Source organism: Haliaeetus leucocephalus, unplaced genomic scaffold (genome assembly GCF_000737465.1).
Source record: "Haliaeetus leucocephalus isolate CR32 unplaced genomic scaffold, Haliaeetus_leucocephalus-4.0 Scaffold656, whole genome shotgun sequence".
Taxonomy (NCBI): Eukaryota; Metazoa; Chordata; class Aves; order Accipitriformes; family Accipitridae; genus Haliaeetus; species Haliaeetus leucocephalus.
In genome coordinates, this window is record NW_010973092.1 from 8,660,064 (window position 1) to 8,683,009 (window position 22,946).

The following is a 22,946-nucleotide window of genomic DNA, read 5'->3' on the forward strand; positions in this document are numbered from 1 at the left end:
CTTCTTTAAGGTTTTTGGTTGCTGGCAGTGTTGCTGCCAGGTGGTCGTCTTCATTGCTGTCTTCTTACCTGGGTGTCCACAGTGAGGCCCCCATGTCCGTGTTCAGTGCCAGGGTCCAACCTCCTGGAAACATTGAGCACATCTAGCAGTGATAGCGAGGTAGAAAACATGGTGATGCTGAGCCCCTACCCTCCCAGAAAAGCTCGAGCCATTTACCTGTCTATGACAATTGCTTTGGAGGCTGAACTTTGGAAATCCGTATGCTGGACCTTGGGCTGAGAGTCGCTGCTTCCCATCAGCTGTGAGGTCCTAATGTGATTGCTTGTTTAGGAGCTTTGAATTCCTTGAGCAAGAGCCATTTTAACAGAGCAAAGTATTAAGACTGAGGTGATATCTCTGCTTTTAATATGAAAGTCCTGTTATTCTGCAGAAATGCCATAACGAATTAATATATTCCCTATTGAGAAGTGTATTACTTATTTTCTTATTATAATATCGGACTGGAATAAAAAGGAGCTGGACTGGCATTTGTTTCCTGGTGTAGGGACACTATTAAAGTACTGTAAAGCAAGAATAGCTTTGCACCGCAGTTCTTGAATTCAAAGATTGCCCTCCAAAGGTGCCACGCATGATGGATTGTCACAGACTCTTTGTCCTGCCTTGACATTTCATTCCTATCTGATGTTGTCTTATGTTCTGCTCTGAATCTGCCAAACAAGTGATCCTAGAATTTAATGCCCCACCTTCTTCTCTTTCCTTTTTCCGAACAGCATCTTTTGCAGCTGAGGCTCTGAAATACTGGAGGACACTGCATCTTCCTCAGGGACACGGACAAGGGAGAGCTGGAGCCTCTGGGGAGCTCAGAAAGGAATTGCAGTTGGTGGTCGCCTGAGGAGCTTACCTTCATACCAATGTTGCTCTGAAACGAGTTGTGTCCAACAGTCAGGTTTGGTAAGGTATGTTATTTTCCCTCTGCTCTTGTCTTTTCGCTCTTTTCTGAATATCTACATATGGGGGAAAATAAAAAATTAGCAGCCTTTGTGTTTATTGCTCTATATGTGCCATGCTCATACTGCCTACATAAATAACCTTTGCTCTCCCTGAATTTGGAGAGCGTTCATCAAGAGTAAAGCATTTTTGAAGTCTTGGGCTTGAGGGGGTGCGTGTTTATGTCAAGTGCTTTATTGAACAAAATGCTTGCTGATGGTTGTGTCTTGCTGTTGGTGCTGTATACTTGGTGATAGGCATCCACATTTTGAAATCCCAGTTGTTGTGTTTCACTAATGTCTGCAGTTCAGAGGGTCAGAGATGAAAAAAAAATAAATGATGCTGAAGTAGCCCATTTGTAATACAGCCCTGTAGTTTCCTTTGTGCTTTGTATATTCTTGTTGTTTGCCAAGGACAGAATAATACCAATTTCTTGCATAATCATGTGTGCCCCCTTTGTAGTGTAGCACTTAAAATTTTTGCATGTGTGGATGTTCTCATATACACGCAAATATTGCCTTGGTTATGCTGTAACTGTAGCAAGGCAATATGCAACTATCTTTTAATGAGAAATTGAGGGCCAGTACTTAAGGAATGTATTGTGGACAAAGCTTGTGCTATAGAAGCATTTAGAGTACTATAGCCTCTGATTCTACAGCTTCTTTTATCTAGGCCAAGTTATTTCTGTGAAGGCAAAGTTTGCTGATAAAAACCCCTCAAATTTAAAATGTTGGTTCCCAGATCGCAGTAGAATGGTATCGGATAATGCTACCGTTTTTCATTTGACACGTGGGTATTGACTACTCTTATATGACTGAACCAGCAGTATAGTCTTGTTGAGAAAAGTACAGAAGCAATATAACACCTGCACTTGCTGTTAGGTGGGGGGGGAAATCAAGACTTTGAAGTCTCTAAGAAAACATGAGGCATACAGGTGAGTATGCGTTCATTCTCCTGCTTTTGATCTGGTTGCACCAGTAATGTTACCTCTGGAAATTGTAGGCTCAAACTCTCATGCTTCAGCAGAGCTCTGTCTCCAGTGATTGCAGAAAAAAGTTGATGGGAATAGCTTAAATTAGGTACTTAACTTTTAAATGTTGAGGGTCGAGAAAGAGCTGTTCCAGCTACATCATATGCTATTAATTTGTACAGGTATTTCAAGAAAACAACACTGTTGTCAGGGAGGAGAGGTTCCCATTATTAAAACCACTGCACTGCTTGCTGTTTGTCTGTCTTCTGCTCCAGTGGCATCTGGTTTCTAGAAGAGGAGGTTGTTAAACATTGCTTATGCTTTTGTTACCATCTTCACTTTTGTTTATTTACAAGCTCCTGCTCTTGTGATTATAATACCTGAAGGGGAAGGCTGTAGGAGAGGTATTTCATAATCAAGAGGGCTTCTCGACTTTTGCAGGGAAATATTTTGCACTACTATAATGTAGAAATCACAGCAATTTGTTTATTCCCCATTTCTGTGTGAGATTTGTAGGTGAAAGCGTAAATCTTCCTTGCAATGAGCATGTGTGTTTTGCTGGGTATGCAGGGTGCCCCAGGGCATGTGAGGATCTGCACCAGAGCAATTGGTTGCTGGTGTGACTGTGGTGCTGACCCTTGGGCAGGATGGTGGTGAGATGAGCTCCCCACATCCCTCCCACCTGAGTCGGTCCGCCTCTCAGTCTAAAGTTCACATCTTAGACTGCAGCATGAGTAGTACTCCAATGCAGAGATTGTGCAGGACTTTGCAGAACCTCACAGTTTCAGAGGACACAGAGCATTTACCATACAATTGATTTCTGCAAAGCTATTATTCAGGCATTAGACTCTAGGTTGGACTTTGGTCATATTTTTGCCTTTTACTTTGTGACCGTCTGATCTAAAAACTTGATTCTTATTTCAGGAAAGCTCACATTTATGGAAACTTGATCTTGAAGAAGAGTATTGCAGATTGAGAAGATTGTGCTAAAGTTTAAAGAGTTGGCAACACTGCTGTTGTTCATTCAAGTAGCTGAGACCCTTTTTAATCCTTTCTCTTCATCTTGGGAACTCACGCGAACTTACCAGAATAATTGACTACCATCAACTTTATCTGTTCCTATGAGACCCTTGTAAGACAGAAATGCTACTTATCCCCATTTTACAGATGGTAAATAAGAAACAGTCACTTCTAGGTCACTGTTAAGCGGTAAACATCTGTCCCTGATTTGCATGCAGTCACAAGTGCAAAAGGTGCATCGAATAGAGCCTTGGTTGAGCAGCTGAGTCTATAGGGCAAAGCATGAGATTTGGGTGTGGATCTGTTTGAGGTCACTGCTCTGATCTAAGCCAGTTTCTTCCATGTGTCCTGCCCTCACAAGTAGAGGAGTTTTTAATTAAGTGATTACAGTAGGACCAGATGACATCAGGACCCACATTTGCTCCATATCTCTGCTGGAAATGGCAACATATGTCCAAATAATGCTAGCCGAACTCATTCATCTTCGCAGCAGAATGTTGTTTGTGCATGTGAGACAAGCAGATTCCCTTTTAGCAGCATTTATGCAATTGTGGTGATGGTAATCTTATTGTGTAAGGAATATTTTAAATGGATCTCTAGATAACGTGCAGAGTAATATTTTTTTCTTAAATTGCTCATTTTTTAGATTAGTAGAATCCGGTTATTAAAATGCTCTGTTCTGCTGAAAAAGCAAATTTAATAAATATGTAAGAAAAATTTTAAGTAGCCATTAAACATAGTTAATAAATTTTATCTTGCAAGTAGAATTGGAAAATACCCTGTTCATTTAATGTGTTTTATGGGTCTCGTAGCAATTAATTGTCTTCATTACATGGATATAAATCCTCAATGTAATTCACCTTTTTCAGATGAATTGCTTTGGAAGTTTTCCCTTTGCTTTGTTTAGGCCATAATATTATTTCTCTTTTTTAAAAGTTGAATCTCAACATCACATTTTTTTACCATTCCCAAATGTTCTGTAAATCAGCTCAAGTTAACAGAATCTCTTTGCGTTACAGGACAGCACAGTAGTGTTGCAGCTGTGATGGTCTGATACAGGTGAAGCAGAGAGCTTGCATATTCAAGCTGTGCTTGACCTATAGCAGAGCAGTGGGCAGGTGTCCTTTTCTCACTCCCTGTATTATGTGGTCTGATAAAAAGTTATTATTTCTCTCTTCAAATCTGTCTTACTTCTTATGTGATTTCATTTATTAAATCAGAAACAAAAACTGATTTTATGTGCCTGTGGGTTTGGATGTCAAAGTAAGACCTTAATGCGACTTTCTTATGACTTGATGAGGGGTGCAGGTCTACTGGCTGTGTCTGAAAATGTGTCAATAAAATCGTCCTCCTACGTTACTGAAGGAAAAGTTCAGCTGGAGCGTCACGGGATGGCTGCTTGAATTCCCAAAGTTAAATCAAAGCTTTATTTTGAATAAAGTTTTTATTCTTCTTGACTGATTTTGCACACCAGATAGGTAAACAGGACGGCATGCAGGATCACTTTTTATGTATGTTTTTTATCAGTGAGCACACTGAGTTTATTTGTATAAGTAACACTTATGCAAATGTTTTGTAGTATTTCTCTGAACTGTTTTGCCAGGGTGAGGAAATAAAATGGCTATTATGTTTGCATGTTTTGTTGCAAGATCAGCAGACTGGCTGTTAACATATCAATTTCCTTGATGACACCACTTCTGCAACCCTATTCACTCAACTTCTCCTGACAGGGCTTTTATTGAATCCATCAACCTGACACATAACAAAGCACAATTTCTGATAACAGATATCTTAGTGTAAAATGAATTAAAAAGCTGATATCAGCAACAGAACTGAGTTGAATTTCTGAAAGTAAGTACGAAACTCCAAAACTAACATGAGATTTTTAAGATATCAGTCACAGAACAGTAATACAATAGTCCTTTACCTGTACTCTTGAAGTACTGAGAATTCAATGGGTCTGCCCAAAGTCATACAAATGGGCTTGTTCCTGGGCTGTCAGCCTGTGGCTCTGCCTTCTGGACTCTGATGTTTGCAGTGTTGCTTCAGAGAGCGTGGTGACGTAGTGTTTTGTTGTCTGCTGGAGACCTTTCTCCTGTGAGGACCAATGACCTCCTTGTAAATACTTTGCACTCTGGTCTTTGAGAGATTTGGAGACTGAGGAGTGGAAAATGCCAATTCTGAATGGAGTACACCTTCTTTTTCTTGGAAGATGAAGCAGTTTGGAGCCCCTTGTCCTCTGCAGAGCTGGTGCTTGGCAGCCCATGGGCCATGTCTTGGCCAGAGTGCAACTGGGGTGGAAAAGGGCGTGTGTTTCTTTGGGCTGCAGATGTTTTGAAATTACGTGACTCAAAACCTTCTTCTGAGACCACGTTTCCATATCTGCTTGCAGCCTACTCCTATCTGTCTCGCTCTCCGCATCCTGCTTTTCTGTCCCCTTCATTTTTGCATCTCAGATGATAAGCAGCTTCAGGCAGGGCTGCCTTTGCACTGGTACTGCTCTCACTGTGCCCGGGCTCACTTACCTCTTATTTTCGACTGGCACACACTATAAAGTATTAGCTAATAATAATCATGCTTTTTGCTCTGTGGCATGTCTACTCTTTGGATGAGTATCCACTGGCAGTTTGCAGCCTAGCAAAGAGGAAGAGGAGGGCGGCCAACAGTTCATGTGGAAAATTAATTATGAACTACCATCCTCCTGCCATGTAGTTAAGGCTGTTCTGCTTTCCAAGCTTTACATCCAGCCTCGCATAAAAAAGGAGGAGAATACTGCATTTCCTTCCTCGAATAGTGGGAGTGTTGCCAGAACAAAGCTTAGTGGAGAATGTCACATGTGGGACTGATCACTCAGGATGCTTTAGAGCCTTTACTGCTCTGCCTGCAGCTGTGACACCACCCAGATAGTCATTTTTATCTTTCGTTAGACAAATGTTAGCTTAATTGCGCATCCTAGTTGATAAAGGCCTGTGTGTGTGATAGGAAAGTCACCCACGTCCCATACGCAGTCAGGGAGCAACATTTTGTGTTTCATTATAGCGATGACTTGGTAATATTGAGGTTCAGATGAGCCACAGCTTGTTATATTTTCATCCTTCAGCATGACATATTTATTTCATAATGATCCACAAAAACTGGCCTGTGATGTAGAGGGGGGAGAGTTTGCAGGCACTGTGTAGCTCTGGGAGTATAATTACCTAAAGGAGCTGTTCTGTCCCTGAACAACCTCTGTCTTAAGGATCACAGAAATAATTGCTGGAAGCCCCAGCACCATGTGTACTTCAGGAGCTGTTCTGGTCTCATAATTGCATGCTGGCTCCTACTAGCTTGAGTTGAGCACTGCAGAGCCAGCACAGCACAATTTAAATGCCAAAGATGCCCTTCCTTAGATAGCTCTGTAGGATGCATGAAAGTGCCTGAAAGAGTCAGGATTTTGGAAAGCCCTGACAACTTTTGTAAGTGACTCTTTGGGGCTGAGCTAAAGAAATGAGAATTTGGTGTAACTTTCCTCAATGAGCCTTTGCTTATTCTGAAGGATATTGAACTGTGTGATGGAAATAGCCTTGCAAAGCCACAACATTAACTGGTGTGAAGTCTTACGGAGATACTGTGCTATATTAACAGTGTCTCTGTAGACCAGAAAAATCCTTTAGGCTGTTCAAGTTTTCAGTAAAGGTACCAGAAGTCTCAAATTTTCACATTTTTATTATGAAATTTATTGTCACGGTTGCTGACTAATTTGACAGTTAACTGAGGGGTGATGCTCTAAGAAATACCTAGGATTTTGTAAAGGGCCAAATTGCTGCCTGGTGGAAATCACTGACTCAAATCATGATGTTGTGGCATCTCATTTCCTCTTCCTGAGCTCTACGTCCTGATTGACGCAAACCTCTTTCTAGTGCTGTCATGCTGATTTTTTGCAGGCAGGAGACTGTATTTGGAAGCACAAATCTGTTGTACCAGTTCTTTAGATGTGCTGCAAATAATTATGAATATGTTTAATGAAGGGAGGCTGAAACATACTGAAAACATTTGGAAATAAGAGAGAATGTGTGCAGCCAAGCGTTAGCTGTGAATGGAGAGTTCTTGTTGGCATCATTTAATGGGAGCTTTCCAGCTTGTAGATCCTGCTCTGAATTTATAGAAAACAGCAAAAACTAGAAAGGCAGGCTAGCTGGAGGTGAATGGGAGGACAAACGGCTGCCTTTCATCTCTGGGAGAAAAGGGACAGTGAAGTGAGCAGCATTTCTGTTGATGGGTGAATGCCCCCATCAGTCTTTGCCTCCCAGTTACTGGGAAGGGGCCAGCAGAGACCCTGTTGGCACTGTCACCCTCTAAGCAAGGTAGCATCTTACTCCTTCACCACAGCAAATGTTGTCTGTTGTTTTCTCCTGACTAGTCAGTTGATAACAGGGAGAATCTCTCTCTCCCCCTGCCCCGTGCCTACTAGGTGGAGTAAGTAGCTCCATTTATATCTCACCAGACAAGCTTGGTGCCTTGTGACATTAGTGGCCATATGCCTTTTCCCCCACCTCAGGAACTGGCCTCTGATCTTTCTGGAGACTCCCCTCTTCCTTTCTTCCCAATGCTGTTGTGCTTTCCAGTCTTAATGTCATGTGAGAAGGAACTCTTTAGTTTTGCATCAGCTGTCATTTAAAGACTTGGGCTTGGGAGGACCAGCAAATTGATGTGCACTCAAGCTGTGTTGTGATGATGCCATAACCCATGCAGATGGAGAAGCTGAGAACCAAAGCGTTCCAAGTAAAGACTGTAAATGGGACGTGAGGCTTAGGACCATGCCATTACCCGGACAGACCTCCTGCCTCTGTCAGGTACTGGAGGCTCTCAGCTTCTCTCCTGCCCAGTGATATTCTGGAGGGTCTGCACCAGCATGCTAGGGTAGAGAAAATATAAATAAAGAGAATTCAGGAAGTTTTTGGCAGACCCCTTTGTGTTTTATTTATTAAATTGGGTGGGAGAAGTGGTGCTGACTGCCACTGCAGCTGAGGGGACCTTCCAAAGTGTTACTGAGTTTGTGACTGACGTAGGGAGATTGCAAGTCCTTCTCTGCGCTGCTGTGCTTTCCCAGGGGTGCCACCAAAACACGGAGGACCACCGTGCTAGGCCTGTGCTCACATCCCAGTCTTTGCTGGCTTCTCTCCTGGGATTCGGGACTGCCGTTTGGTCTCTGTACCAGTGTGGCCCGGTGCCCTGTGACTGATGGCCACCACTGCAGAGGAAGCTCACTGGGCTGCTCTCCAGTTTGACAAGTCCCAGTGGTCGTGGTAGCACCTACCCTGAATTAACTGGTGGGTGCTCAGTTGCGTAGTCCGGTACTAGAAACTGGTGCCGCTGTTTGGGATGAGTCCGTATGAAAGATTGGCAGCAGGAGCAGGCTGGGCGCACTGAGCAGCAGTCGCCATGCCTTGGGCAAGCACCACGCATCTGCTCTGTTGGAGAGCGTGTTGCAGACTGGGCTGGCCTTTCTTGAGAAGAGGGACCAATTGCGTGGGTCTTGCTGGGAATAAGGAAGCCCCTTTAGCCTCTGCGTGGGGATTTGTGTTCGTGTGTGACCCCACGTGGTCGTGCTGTACCACCGTCCCCTCTGTTAGGAAGGCTGTGTGCTTCTGTTGGCTGTGCTGGAGCTGTCTGGGGAGGGTGGCCGGGGTGGTAGGAAGACATTTAGCTATATATGCAAGGCAGTTTGCTCAGGCTAATGTCTCTCTCCTCCTTTTAGGACCACAGCAAGTTTCTCCTGTGATGCTCTTAAAAGAAAAGGCGGTGAAACAACAAAACAAGTCTTTCTCATTAGGAAGGCTTGTAGGCACCTCTCCTTGGCTCAGGAGCAAGGGAAAGGGGGGCGGGCAGCCCTGCACTCTGCTCGCTTTCTGTCTGGGAGGAATTTCTAGTTGTTAATGATTAATTCAAACGTTTCTTGTCATGAGTACAGTGTGCACAGAGTGATAAATCTGTGGTGGGTTAGAGGTTGAGGTTGCTCAGTGCTGACAATTAGTTTGAGCCACAGGCTTTGCTTTCATTGGCATTTTCACAGCATTAACCCAGACCTTGTCAATTAAAATCCAGACACATTTTGATGAGGGACATCTTCTTCTAATGATAATTGTAATAATATCACTTTTATTCATTTAAAACCTGTCAGGCAGGCCATGTTTCCTGGAAAATAACTGCCCAAGTTTCACGTTGCCTAAATAACTAGGAAGTATCTTTCAGTTTTTTGAGCTGACATTTCATCAAAAATAACTAAAAGCGAATGAGGCCATAGCTGTTCATCTTTGAACACTTACCAACTTCAATCAAGGTAATTTGACTTTATCTGCTAAAATAAGCAGGTTTATTAGCCTTCACTTTGGAGGCTAATAAACATTTGATAATTGCCTAAAGTTGATGATGAGGATTTATGCTATTTATTATTGGCTTTTGTAACTATTTGACAGCATAGCTCCAGAGCATGTCTTAGGCAGTGATCCATTTATGCACCTTACCTGTTCATTAGATGGAGGAGGAAGCCTGGATGTAAGGGTTGATTAAGGAACTTGTCTGAGTTGCACAAGAAGCCTGCAGTAGAATAAAACCCAGAAATCCTGCGTCTGTTCTAGTACATTAACTGCAGTGGTTTTTTATGTGTTTATTTGTCTGTAAATATTATATTTAGAATCTCTGTCAGGCCATAAAAATGAGTATTTAATAGTTGGAATGGGAGTGATACATCAGATATCAATTGAAAATCCATTGTGGTTTTATTTTCGCATGGCATGAAAAATAACAGAGTGAAAATCATGTTTAGTTTTGCATGTTAAAATACTTTTCATTTGTCTGAGAAGTGGTTCATAAGTGAAATCTTTTATGAAAAGCTAGGGTAGGAAAGCAAAAAGCTGTATCAGGTAAGACTGTATCTAGATCTTGCAATGTGTTTGGTTCGTGCTTGTCCATATGGGTGGAAAGTGCTGCACTTCATTTTATTTGGGTGTTCCCTTGTTTCTCAGCTAAAAAGTGGATCACTGGCCTTTAGCCAGATCGCATGTATTTATTTCCTTTATTTGTCATCTCATTCCTTTAAAATCTAGGTTCTTCAAATAGTCAGCCCTCGTGTATTTAACAACCTCATCAGTATTATAAACAGGCTTGTTCTCTGGTCGTTCTCTGAAAGGTGTAGAAGAAGGAACTCTGATTAATTAAAAGCACCTCTAGGTGATGCCATAATATAAATAACAATAAGCCTGCCTTATTTCTATAGCAACTGGAATAATGCCACCAGTTGTTAGTAGTTCAAAATGCAGGGCATAGCATGGACTCTGAGTGGGAAATCCAGGCACAAAATACTGCACTGAAGCAAGGCTGAGGAATAATAACTGAGGAGTAAATGAGAACTTGTGCTGCTGTGACTGTATTCTGGAAGTTAATAGTTGTGCTTTTAGTAAATACAAATACTAATCCACCTCCTCTCTGGTAAGGTCTCGTTTTTTCCCTTTCCCATATGAAGTGGCGAGCCTGCATTCTGTTGTGTATAGAAATGGCACTGACAACAGCATAGCTTGGAGGCTGTAAATATTATCACATATTTTTCCAGTGAGCCTTTAGGAACTGAGCCGTGTGTTTATGTCTCTCATTACTCTCATTTTTTAAGAGTGCATTTATAAGCATTAGAGGTCATCAGTAAAACCTGACCTACCTTTGCAAGTTAAATAGGCCTGATTTGAAACTACCAGGCTTAAAGAGATTCAGATTTGCTAACAGTGATTTAAGAGCAAGTGAGGTCCATTTACGTGCTATTTCTTTTCCACTTTTGAGGTTTGAATTGCATTGGAAAATTTGTTACATTGCACGTTTGAACATGGAAGTTGCAGCTAACACTTTATTGAGCATGCCATTATATAGGAGTTGCTTTCTTACCTTGCAATTCACTATATCTTACTGAAAAAGTAATGTAATTAATAGATATTGAACATGCCTAACTGTGCAGAGTGAAGTCTTCATGAACTTTGACTCTAAGCAATGTTTTCTGTCAGTTGCTTATGGTCTTTGGGAGATGTCCAAGGGGAAAAAAAAGAATGCATGATTTAAAAAAAAAAGACACAAAATAATCATTAAAAAATACAAAGATATTGAGAAGAACTGAATCCTAGCTATCAAGATATATGTTCATGATGTTCCTGCAAAGATATATAATGCTCAACGACAGATTTTTTTTATTTTTTTTTTTTTTGTTATGCAGGTGGAGTTGTTTTGAAGATTTATTCCACAGAGACATCACTGAAAACATTAGTATGTTAAAAAGTATTCAGTATAGGCTTTTGAAAGGGAGTCAGCTCTTCACAGCACCCAACTGTTTAGCTGCTTGGGTCCCTGCTGCCACTGAGAGCAGCTTTGGAGGGGAGCTCAGGGCTGTGATTTCTGCTACCTGGCTGTATGCGCTGCACTGGGTGCTGCAAAAGCAATCCTTTTACCATTTACTGCTAATTTTCTAATGGCTAAATTTGTTGTTTAACCCTTTGATGACAGTGTGGAAGTGGAGGCTGGAAGGGCAGGGCAGGTCCAGCTAAGCATGAGGAAGGGATGGATTGATGCTATACAGCAGTCTTTTATTCTCCCATCTTGTGACTTTTAAGCATTTAATTTAAGAACCTGAAAGCCATGTAGAATGGTCTTGTGTCATGAAAGACAGGTTTGGTTATACAAATTAAATACTTTATTGACTTAAGATTAGTCTGAAAGGTGTAGTAATAAGTAGGTCATAGAGACAAATGTGCTGAAATAAAACCTTCCAGCAAGAATGCTGTACCCTGCAGATGTTATCTCTGTTACGGAAAACTGTTTTAGGATGTTTTAAATGTTTTTATGGCGCTTGTTTGTCATATCCGTCTGGCTATCTGTTGGGCTAGTTTTTATTACTGTGGTATGTAGTGTGGTGCCTCTGGAGGTTCCAGCTGAGATGGGGCATAGTACATGCATTTACTGATGATGTGTCGCAGTTTCACAAGATAATTATGTGCCAGCTACTCTTCCTCTCCTCTGCATAGTTCAGATTTAGAGCAAGAGGTGTGTGGACTGAATAAAAGCCATCAGAAGGCACTGTTGCTCAAATACTGACGGATGCCTCTATTGTTTTACATGGGGTTTGTGTCTGTTAATTTTGACTTTAGACTTGTGTGCGTGCATGCTCATACTCTGTTGGAGCAGTTATTAATAAACATTATTAATAATGAGCCATTTTGTTCATAAATGGTTTTATCTGTTTCTATGACCAGTTTGAGCCCTACTATGCTCGGTGCTGGAGAGTGAGGTCATACATGACAGTCCTTGGCCCAAAGAGTTTTCTTGTTAAAAACCAAAGTGTAGTGGGTGAACGAGACATGATTGCCAGCAAGCCTGGAGGAGACAGATGGAGCACAGCGGCAAAGATGAAGGATGTGCAGAGCTCCGTGTGTTGCGGGGCATCAATGATCAAAACTCCTCTTTGTTGTGGTGCCTGTACGACGCTCACAGCAATCAGGGATTTGGTTTGCTGAGACTAACTCCTGCCTTGTTAACTACTACTTCTTGATTATTTCTGTCTATATCCATCTGCTGCCTCCTTTCTGTTAGAGCTGCAAATTCCTCAGGGTTCAGACAGCTTTTTATTTTTGTGTTTGTGCAGTACTGAATTCAGTGGAGTTCTGGCCCAGGGTTAATGCTAGTAGCTGTTAGCAGTGGCGTTTACACATGAAAATAAGACAGTAAGAAAACAATTATTTTCACGTTCTGATTATCTTTATTTGCATTCTAACATCTGCTGAATCTCTGAAACTAAAAAATTACTTAAATAAATGATACATGATTAAAATGATTATTATAATGTTCTCTACCATAAATAGTTCTATGCAGGAAATGTAAATTATTTTTTTTTTTAATGTGGTTGTTTATATATACATCTGTATTTGTCTGGCAAATAGATTTTATCCTACAGCCTGCTGGCTGTTGCTTTCCTAGGTGCTTATTCATATTTAATATAGGTCTCCCATGCATTTGCATACATAAATACACACTTGTTTTTAACACCTGTTGGCATCCTTTAATTATATATTGACCCTGAGGCTGTTGGCTTTGAGGTCTTTGCAGCCGCAGATAGCTGGATGTTACGTATTGTTCTTCTTTCCCAAGACCTGAGCCCGCTTTGCACTGACCTGCCAGCTGAAGTTTACCCTTCTGGCGCAATGCCACAGCTAAGTGCCTTTCAGCGAGTTCTCGGCTATAATCCTGAGCTGATTTCTGGGATGCAATTCACTGCTACGGTTATCATATCAAAAGGGGAGTGATTTACATTTCCTGCACGTCTCGGTGTTGCCAGCCTCAGAGAATGCTGCAGAGGGAAAGTTAACACAATTTGATAAAATAACGAAAATGAGCCTATTTACACAGTTGCATCTTACGCTGTGGAGGAATTTGATGCAGACACAAAGTTGGCACTAAGTACAAATTTAGGCTGTGCACAGAGATTAATTTTGGGGCTTTTTATGGCTCTTAGGAAAAAATAGGAAGATTGTCCCTAAAGGCTGAATGTGTGGAGAGCTGTATGCACGCCTTTGTGTGCCTTTCCTCTTTATCTTGATTTCTTATTGTGTTGCCCCTTAAAGTCTCTCTCCTCTAGATATTTATCCAGAGTAGTGTCTGCATAACACATTATCTTTGTTTTTATCTGACCCCCTCAGCACTCTGCGGTTTCTTCTCTGAAAAGGCATTGAGCAGTCACGCCAGCATCATTTGTACGAAGTGAAACACTTTATGTTGAGATATTTTAAGCACGTCCATACTGGAAATGCCATAGGAATGGCAAAGCTGCAGCGTTTGCTGCTGCTTCGCATTCAGCTGCCCGTATTTGTATGCAGAAGCAGACTCGGTGGCGGCCTCGCATTCATTTCCTGTGTATCAATTACTTATCAGTAATACACAAGCCCAATTAAGGAACTGTTGGTAGGTTGTAGTGCTGAGAGTGTGGCCATGCCTCCCCTGTCCGAAAGGGTACCACGCTGGGACATGAGTTGAAAGGTCCGTTTTCAGAGTTTGCATGAGTGAGGCTGCACATGTTTGAGTTTGGAAAGGCGAGGGATGTATCTGGTGACTGAACTGGTGATGTTATTCATCTCTGAGCCAGATTCCTGCAGTCTTCTCTAACTTTGGCTTTATTTCCTATTTTTTACGAGCACCTTTCTTGGATGTATTCACTGTGCTGCAGTGAGGGGTTGTGTAAAAGGGGCACTCAACGAAAACACAGCGGGCAAAGCACTTTCAAATTTGTTGCAGCTTCTCCTTCTCATTTGAGGTTTTGATGTTGTGTACTTGCAGCAGCAAATATAAAAATATGTACCAATATCATAAGCCTGTCAGGACTGGTGACAGCTCCTCTGCAGGGTTTGTAGTCCCAGGTCAGGTATTTTTTTTAGGAATTAGTGAGTAGAGGTCACCAAAATTCACCTTCAGACTTTTCTGGGCAGGGTATTCTTTCCCTCCCATTCCACTTAGCTTTTCTTCCCTGCATCTCAGCAAAGAAATATCTTTGTTCCTGTCAACATTTTACCTGGCTTTAAAAGATTTGAAGCTTTGTGTAGTTCTCCCTTAACTTTAGCAAATCCTTTAAAAGCAGATCATAGAGGTTGACCACACCAGGAAAATATCACCGTGCCACCTTGATTAGTTTGTGTGCCTGACCTCCTCTTCCTCCTAACTTTGACTACTGCTTCTTGTCATCTTTGATTTCATCTTTTTCTTTTCTGTTTTTATCCACCTTTTCCTTTACTGTCTATGAAGATTTGCTCTGCCTGATACTATCACCTCACCGCACTGTTTGAATCTTAATGCGAGTGCCCTGGGAAGAGATTATACTCACCCTTCAAACTGATACATCTTTTTTAATGTATGATGTCCAAAGAGAAGACTATTTCTAATTCTGGATCCTGGAAATTAAACCCAACATATGCACATGTTGCTTTATCCAGATGCAACGTAAACTTCAGTGGAAATAAAACTACGGTGTGGGTACTTGGCTGGCATAGAGCTAGTCAGGGCACTTTTCTGCATAACTCATCCCTGATAAAAAGGGATGCTCTGCATCTTTCTGTCCCTCTCACTTTTTTTTTTCTTATTCTATTTTTTTAAGAACTGATTTCCTTAGGGAGTTGTTAATGTTCAGGGCTTTTTACCCTGACATTGTGGACAATGATGTGACAACACAAGTGCATCTGTTACTCTTCTGCTGGAAGCTGACTAAAGCAAAGGACTTGATGGATAATGGCCACATTTTCCAGCAGCGCCTGATGTACATGTGAGAAGAATGACTGAGTGACCTGCATATAAAACCAAACTATGTCAGACACAAAGTCTGAGTGTAGAACTAGGAGAGAAGACTGAGAACAGGCAGCCTTTCGTCAAGAGTTCCTAATTTTACCCCCCTTCTCTCTGCTGCTGGAAATCTGGTGCTTTCTGTGTTGTGGCAGTGCAGGCTGTGGTGGGGGAATCTATAATCTTTCTGGGAAGGGAAGGCAAAGGGCAGCAGGCTTGTATGGCATGGGGAGCTTTGAGAAAAGGAGGTTGTACAATTGAAAACAGAGCATCGCTTCACCTTTGGCTGCTAAAGCAAGCTGATTCTCCTTTGCCTTGAGTAGTCAGTTTACACCTGTGCAAATTCAATGTAAAACAGCACTGGCTGGAGCTTGCATTTGGTGCTGCTGTGGGTGCCTACAGCCTGCAAGGAGAAGGTGAGGGAGCTGCAAGCTATTGGGGCTGGCTGGGGCTCTGGACCTGGGAGTCAGACGGCCGTTTGAGCATCTTGTCCCACCAAGGCTCCTTGCCCTGGCAGGTGAGGCATGCTGCCTGGATGCTGTGCATTTGATGTTTTGCTGGGTGCTGTAGAACTTTTGCTGAAGCTGATACCGCTTTGCGTTATATTCCACAGCGTAGACTTGCTAAAGCTGATTTTGAACTCGTGCAGTCAGGAGGGTGTGGGAAGGAAGGGGGGTTACAGTGGGGAAGGGATGGGATGCTCTCCCCTCCATGTCCCCCAGCACATCACTTTGGCACAACGCCCCGACCACTAACTCATGTCTCCTTCCATTTTCTCTCTCTGCAAGACCACTATGAGAAATGAGCAAGGATTCAAATAGCTTTCATGGAACTGGAGAAGGAAAAGTGTAAGAGTGCTTTTGCCAGAAGGATAAGAAGGAGGATAAGACCAGCTGCATTTTGCACCTGGAGCACCAGGGCTCAGGGAGAGGATGGATGGCAGTTCTGCCCTCAGCTGTATCACTCTCATGAGCAGCATGTCAGGAGTCTGTGGCAGGGTAGGAATCCCCAAACCTTTGCTTTGCTGAACTGCTCTGGAATATAATGAAAATATGTGGGTTTTTTTTAATGACCAATTATTAGGTGGTCTTTTAGGCTCAGGGAGTAACTTACAGGTGAGATTTCCGTGGCATAGTGAAGTCCACCTCATTCTTGATGTTGCGACAGCCTAAGCTACAGTCTTTGCATCAGGAGAAGAAGGTGCTCCAAGCAGACCTTGAAAGTTCAGTTTCCACAGAGGATACACTCATAAATTGTTTGTAAACAAATGGGAAATTGCAGTGTGCCAACAGAAGAAAGTAACAGAATGGAAAAACAGAGCCCAGGTTGAGTACCTGTTTCTGGAACATAATTTCTGTGAATAATTTAGCTGGCTTCTCTATGCTTCGGATTTTCCATCTTTCCAGGGGCGCTCCCTCACCCTAACCTGGGATTTTGGGAAGACTAGTACTTTACCAGATGTGAGGTAGTCAGAGGCCACACCAGAGACACTGAAGAACATCCCTACATCAGGCATAAATGTACCAGAGAAATCAAAGTGCTCTCTGGAGCACTGCCTGCTATCATACTTGTTCTTCAGTTTGCATAAGGCAGCAATGTCTGCAAAATTTCCTTTCCTCTACCTAATGTAGATTATAACTGTAATAATGTTTACTTCAAGTGAAATAGGGTGCTGTAGCTGTGATTGGCATCTGCAAATCTGCAAGTAATTCCTTGCACGGTTTCTACCAAAAAAAAAAAAAAAAAGAAAATATTTTGCAAAGAAATGATGATATCCCATGTGCCCTATTATAGAACATTTTGCTGAGAAACTTGTGGCTGTAACGAGGAGGTTGATATACTTCCCCACTGTCACAGCATTAAAACCTAATTGCCCCCGGGTTTCTTGATTATCTCCAACACAGCTGTCACGTTGCCCCTTTGAAAAAATGAACTGACATCACATGCACAAACTTCAAAAGGTCTTTTTTTCTGGAAACAGGCAAAATTATTATCAAGCAGTTTCTGGCATGTTTACCAAACTTGTTGGAATATCGCACTGTATTGGGCCCCTGTTGCTTCTGTATCACAAGATAAGCAATTATTCAGGTTTCCTGTCACACTTGTGTGTTACCACGCTAGGGCTCCTGCCAATATTTTGTACTTGCTGCCTACATATGTAAGAGTATTATTTAATAGTTGTGGCTGGAACAGGGGCTCTGTGGTCCCGGGATGTAATCTTCTCTCTCGCTGCAGGAAAGGTGTCCTCAGAGCCCTCGCTTTATCCTGTTGTGCCCCTGTAAAATGGAAGCGGTGATGCTGTCCTTTTTGTATTGCATGTGCTGAGTGCTTCATCCTGGAACAAGGTGTTGCCACTGTTCAAAATGGGCCCATTTTCCAAGAAAAAGAAAAATGTAGTATAAGAACAGTGAAAATAGCTCATTTTCTGAGCTTCTAACAAGTACGAACTCTCTTCCCAAATAACTGAATATAGTTTTTCCCTTTAATTGGAGATACTTCTAACCTATCTTGTTCCTTAGAATAGCCCCTGATTGATAAGGAGGATTTTCAAAACATTAATCACCCAGTTCCCTGTGGCTTTTGGTAGTTTAGCATCTGATTTCCCTTTGTGGCTTTACTATTAATCTCTCATTGACCTCATCTCCCAAGCAGATACATGTGCTACACATGCAGGCTCCCCTGGTTCCAGTGTGGTGGCCGTGTGAGCTCCTGTGTAGCCCCATCCATGGCACCAACATGTTTTTAAGACTCTGAATCATGTTGGGCTGAGCAGGAGCGTTACGTTTGAGGTTTTTTAGTGGCTCAGAAGGAAAAATGGCTCAGTTTTAGGTTCCAGCTGTCATTCTGCGCTTCTGTGAAGGTAAAAAAGAGATTTTTACAATGGCCAAAGTGGATGTGAAAGAGAAACACCACTTGAGAACTTTTAAAAGCTTCAAAAGGCCATGTATTTGGTCAAATGCTTTCTGGACAATCTTGCTGCTTAGCATTTAGGAGGTATGGCTGTCAGGAGGGAGGTCGGGGCAGGGTTAGGGTTAGTGTTGTTGTAGGTCTTTGGCCTCATAGTCTGGTCCAGGGCTGGTGAAGATGAGGGGATGGACAGGGAGACTGAGGATGCTTTCTCACCAGGACCTGTACTCAACCAGTTTCTGGAGCCTGCTGGACATGGCCCGAGCACGGCGCTCTTCCCCTGGTCCAGTGGGAGGTTGCAGATGGCAAAGATTTGGAGAGATTGGTTTAGTTTGAAAACAAGTCCTCCTCTCTCCTCCAAATACTTTACGTTTATTTTTGAAGGGGGAAAAGCAATCAGCCAGCTAAAAACAGCATAGTGATGACAAGTTAGTGATGCCTAGCCTGTTCCAGAAGGCTTTGTTGTGTGTAGTACTAAATGTTTTTGTTTGTGCAAATGAATTACGAAAACAGAAAAAAACCCCATAGCCTTTGGGAAGCCATGCTGAGACTGAAACAGCCAAAGAGGGAAGGAGGAAGATACCACAAAGTGGCTGAAAGAGCATGTGGTATCACCCTGGGGGGAATCAATCGCCTGAAGGGGATCAGCACGGAGCCACGAGCTCCGCGCAGGAGAGGGTTTTGCTTGGGGGTTGGAGCTGGATGAGAGGGAGCGTGGTCTTCAACCAACTAGCCCACCTGCATGGCAGCTGGAAGGTGGAAGGAGGGTTTTTTTATCTTTTCTGAAGGTGGAGAGGGAGTTAGTCACTGCTGGAATGAACTAACAACCCCCTGCATGTGTCATGCAGGTGCATGTGCAGGGGGAGAGGAAGGCACCGCTGCGAACGTAAAATGCAGCAGGGCGACAGCTGGCAGACGTGCATTAGCATGATGATAATCCTGTAAATGGAAATGCTTGCAAGTGAGAAAAGATGAAAGTGTGTATGCGCTTGTAGGATCCTTGTTATCATGTTATCTTGGATCTTTAGGGACAAAATAGCCATTCATGCATGGAGAGTAAACAGGCACACAGTATGTATAAATAATGTGTGGAAGAGGAGCTTCTGAATGCAATTTCCATCTTTATTTAAAAACCTGCTACTTAGGCAAATTATTATAATTCCAGTGACACTAACTAATCCATCAGTAATTAGGATGGGAAATGGGAATATATTCCACAGAAATGATCTTGATATTTCACCAGTCCAATTGTACAGCAGTCTTCTCGAAGAATAAGCTGTCATTTGCCCAGAGTTTTTTGGAAGGCTATAATTTAGCTGATTAAAAAAAATAATCAAGAAAATTCCCCTGGAGAACTCCATGTTGGGTTGAGAACACTAAGTTTAGAATAATATAATTAGTAGTGATTTCACTACTTTTACTGTATCTTGTCTTAGCGTTGCTGATTATGTAAATAGTTATGATAATTCCATCTTTTCTCAGCATCAGTGGCATCCTGTGAGCTCAGCCCTTCTCCAGGCTCAATGAAGCCACGTGGCCTCTGATTTGCCATAGATGCTTTTGCTGGTCCCTTTGGAGAGCTCTTCTTAAGCAAGGCATAGGTATGATCTCCTGGATTTAAAAGACAGCTATTTATCAGATGGTTTTCAAGAGTCTAAACTGCAGACAAACTTCTGTATGCTTGTGGTTATGGCCTTGGTAAATGAAACATGTTGGAGAAATATACTGAGAGAAAAAAAAAATATATTTGAATATGGTTTTACCCTGTCTAACAAGCGCTGGCAACTTGCTTACCATTGCTTAGGTAATTAAAAATTATACTTAAGCAGTAACCCCAATTATTTCTCATCAAAATAGCCCTTTTGGCCTTATGTTCTTGAGCATGTTAGAACAACTTTGGGGAAATGCTTTAAATTGCACGTGTGAAGACACTGAAGAGCTGCAGCTTTGGTGCCAAGTCTCCTCTGGCATTCAGCAGTGGGTGTGCCCCACAGAGCCCAGAATACCTGCCTTTAAGTATATACAATTTGCCAAAATACCAATGAAGGAATGCTAAGAGAAACGGTTCGGAGAGCGACAGCATGACCACGTGAGACGAAGAGTGGAGTTCCCGATGCTAGGAGCATTAAACCATGGCCCTTCTGATCTGCCAGCGCTATAGCTGTGACTCCGAATTTTTTATCTACTCCTAAACATGCCATAGGGATCAGCTCCTCTGTCCAGGAAAACATCCTCCGTAATGCCAGGTTCAGTATTTTGCGCAGAACCTGGTAATCAAGTGTTCCTTGGCTTTGCTCTCTATGGGGAGTAGATTAAGATCACCAGACATATTTCACTTGCAGCCTAAAACAGGTTTAAATATCTGTTTTGGAGGAGTAAGGCAAATACAATTCCTACCTTACATTGTGTGCCCCTATTGAAGCAGGTCACTGTCAATGAAAAATTCTCTCACTAACCTTTACAAATGGGTTTTTCTGTAATTCTAGTTCTGCTGAAGGGTAAAGCTGTATACAGTAATTGAATCAGTGGTGCATGCAGACTGAAATTTTGCAGGATGAAATTATGGGGCTATAATAGATTGTCTCTGTTTTCCTCTCTCTGTTCCCTCTCTCGTATCTTTTTTCTCTTTGCTTTTCCTTCTCTTATTTCTTGCTGTTGGAATTGGTATCTGAAAAGGTTGAGTGGTTTAGTGAGGAAAGCTGAAATTGCGATTAAGGAAAACCTGGATTTTAAATCTGTTTTGAACTCTTCACCTCCTAGTGCCCTGGACATCTCTGCTGACTAAATTAGGATGAAGCAAGCATCTTGCTGGGGGGGGGGGGAGAAAAAAAAATTAAAAATAAATTTTAATTCTTGATAGAGTAGGGCACCTCATATAGTTGCTGCCAGGGAGCCCCTTAAACAGAGGCGGGTGATCCGCAGATCATGCTGTCACGGGAGGAGAAGGGAGCTCTGGGGTGCCAGGGGCCGTTCAAATCCCAGGGACGATGGTGCTGAGCTGAAAGTCAGCAGGCCAGAAACACAGCGCGTTCAAACAGCAACACGCCTTCACTGGGGTGTAAAGAGAAATCGTAAGTCTGCCCGCACATAAATCAGACGCAAGCGTATGGCTGTGCTTGCCATGCACGCTGCAGATCGACATACCCTCACGCGGGCCAGGGAGCCATGGGTGGCAGTGTCTGCAGCAAGGACAAATTCACCTGTTTGAAAATCAGGAGTGAGAACGTGCACAGCTGCTTCTTCCTCCTCCGATTTCAAAACCATAGATTGTTTTCGCCTGCAGTAACGTAGAGGTTGTTCAGTCTCTTGTTTTAGGATGTGTTCCTTCCTGATAAGATGCCTGATTACAACACATCTCTCAGCAGCCAAAATGGCTTGACAGTTTTAGCTTTAATTCGGGGAAGTTTGCTAGAGCATCCAAGTTGGGCTGGTAGCAGATGTTGTCTCAGTCAGGTTTCCCTTACCCCAGACTATGGGAATGTCTCATATATCTTTTCAGCTTTAAAATGAATTATTTCAAATGAGCTATTCCCCTTGCTAAGGTATCAGGGAAATGTACCATTGAACAAAGCTATTCTTTCCTTTTTATTTTGTTTGCTCTTTCCTTTTGTTTTGGTTGTTCTGTCATCTTTCTAAAGTCACAAGCCAAAAGCTCACCTTAGCAGTGCCATACTAGACCTAGGCTGACTAGTTTCCAGGCAGCCCAGAATTAAATCCCTATTTATTTAGCACCTGCTAAAACAACAGAAACTGCTTTCCAAATGCCAGATCAATTGTGGGTGTTAGAACAAGTAATTGAGTTTCATCAGGGTTTGTCTGGGTGAAATAGGAACCACGTCTCGGACAACATGGTGCCTCAAACAGAGCACAGCCCTGTGAAAAGGCTCCCAGGAGACTATTTTTGGCAGAGCTGTGGCCAGAGAGCATGGCTTAGGATTGCGAGCAAAGCAACAAGTTTCTGATTAAATTTTTATTTATTTATTTTTAGAGAAAAAAAGTATACTATGCTTTGTATTTGAGGGGGAGGGGGCTGCACCAAAAAATATAATGCTGTGATCAGATTCTCTTAGAACAGCAAATAACCCAAGGAAGCTCTGAATACTGACTAGTCACGTGAAAGAAGAGAAAATAATCAGAAATCAGGTGTTCCCTACCAGTACTCACTGAACTGCATCTCTCCTGGCACTTTGGCTTCTCAAAACCTTCACTTTGCACCTCTGAAATCTTTCTCTGTGCTCTGAGGGATGCCCGACATCAGTCCTTTTTCCCACCAGTCTGCTTGCCATTGCAATACGTTGAACCAGCCTTTCCAGGGTTGTTCTTTGCTGCCACTAGTAATAAAACCCAGAGTATTGACCAGAAAGGCTTACACAGGGCCTGAATTCAATTCTGTTATGAAAAGCAAATTCAACCATGAGATCTTTTTTTTCCAGGTATGTGCTGGGAGACTGCATTAGGATTTAGAAGTAGGGCTGAAAGTTTTAGATCCAGACGAGTGGCTCTCCTTTCTTTAGCGGATGCCTTTTATTTAAAAATAAATAAATAAATAAATAAATAACAAATCCCTCCTTTTGGTGTTTCTGCCTCATATGCCTGTGTCACAGCTTTTTTTCCTCATAATTAATCAACCCGTATCTCTCATGCAGCTCTGCTTGTCAGCAGGGATTAAAGCCTGACAGTATTTAATCATCTTGTATTTCATAGAGGCCTAACAATCTCCCTTTGCTTT

General features: G+C 42.4%; 1 protein-coding gene across 1 annotated transcript in view; it reads left to right on the forward strand.

Annotated features, from left to right (window-relative positions):
• Positions 1-770: 770 nt before the first annotated feature.
• The window catches only part of SGCD (sarcoglycan, delta (35kDa dystrophin-associated glycoprotein)), a 210,791-nt gene continuing 188,615 nt past the window's right edge, over positions 771-22,946 (forward strand). Inside the window, exon 1 of the mRNA XM_010578986.1 lies at positions 771-956. The gene's annotated coding sequence lies outside the window, so the exon portion shown is untranslated. The remainder of the gene's footprint in view (positions 957-22,946) is intronic.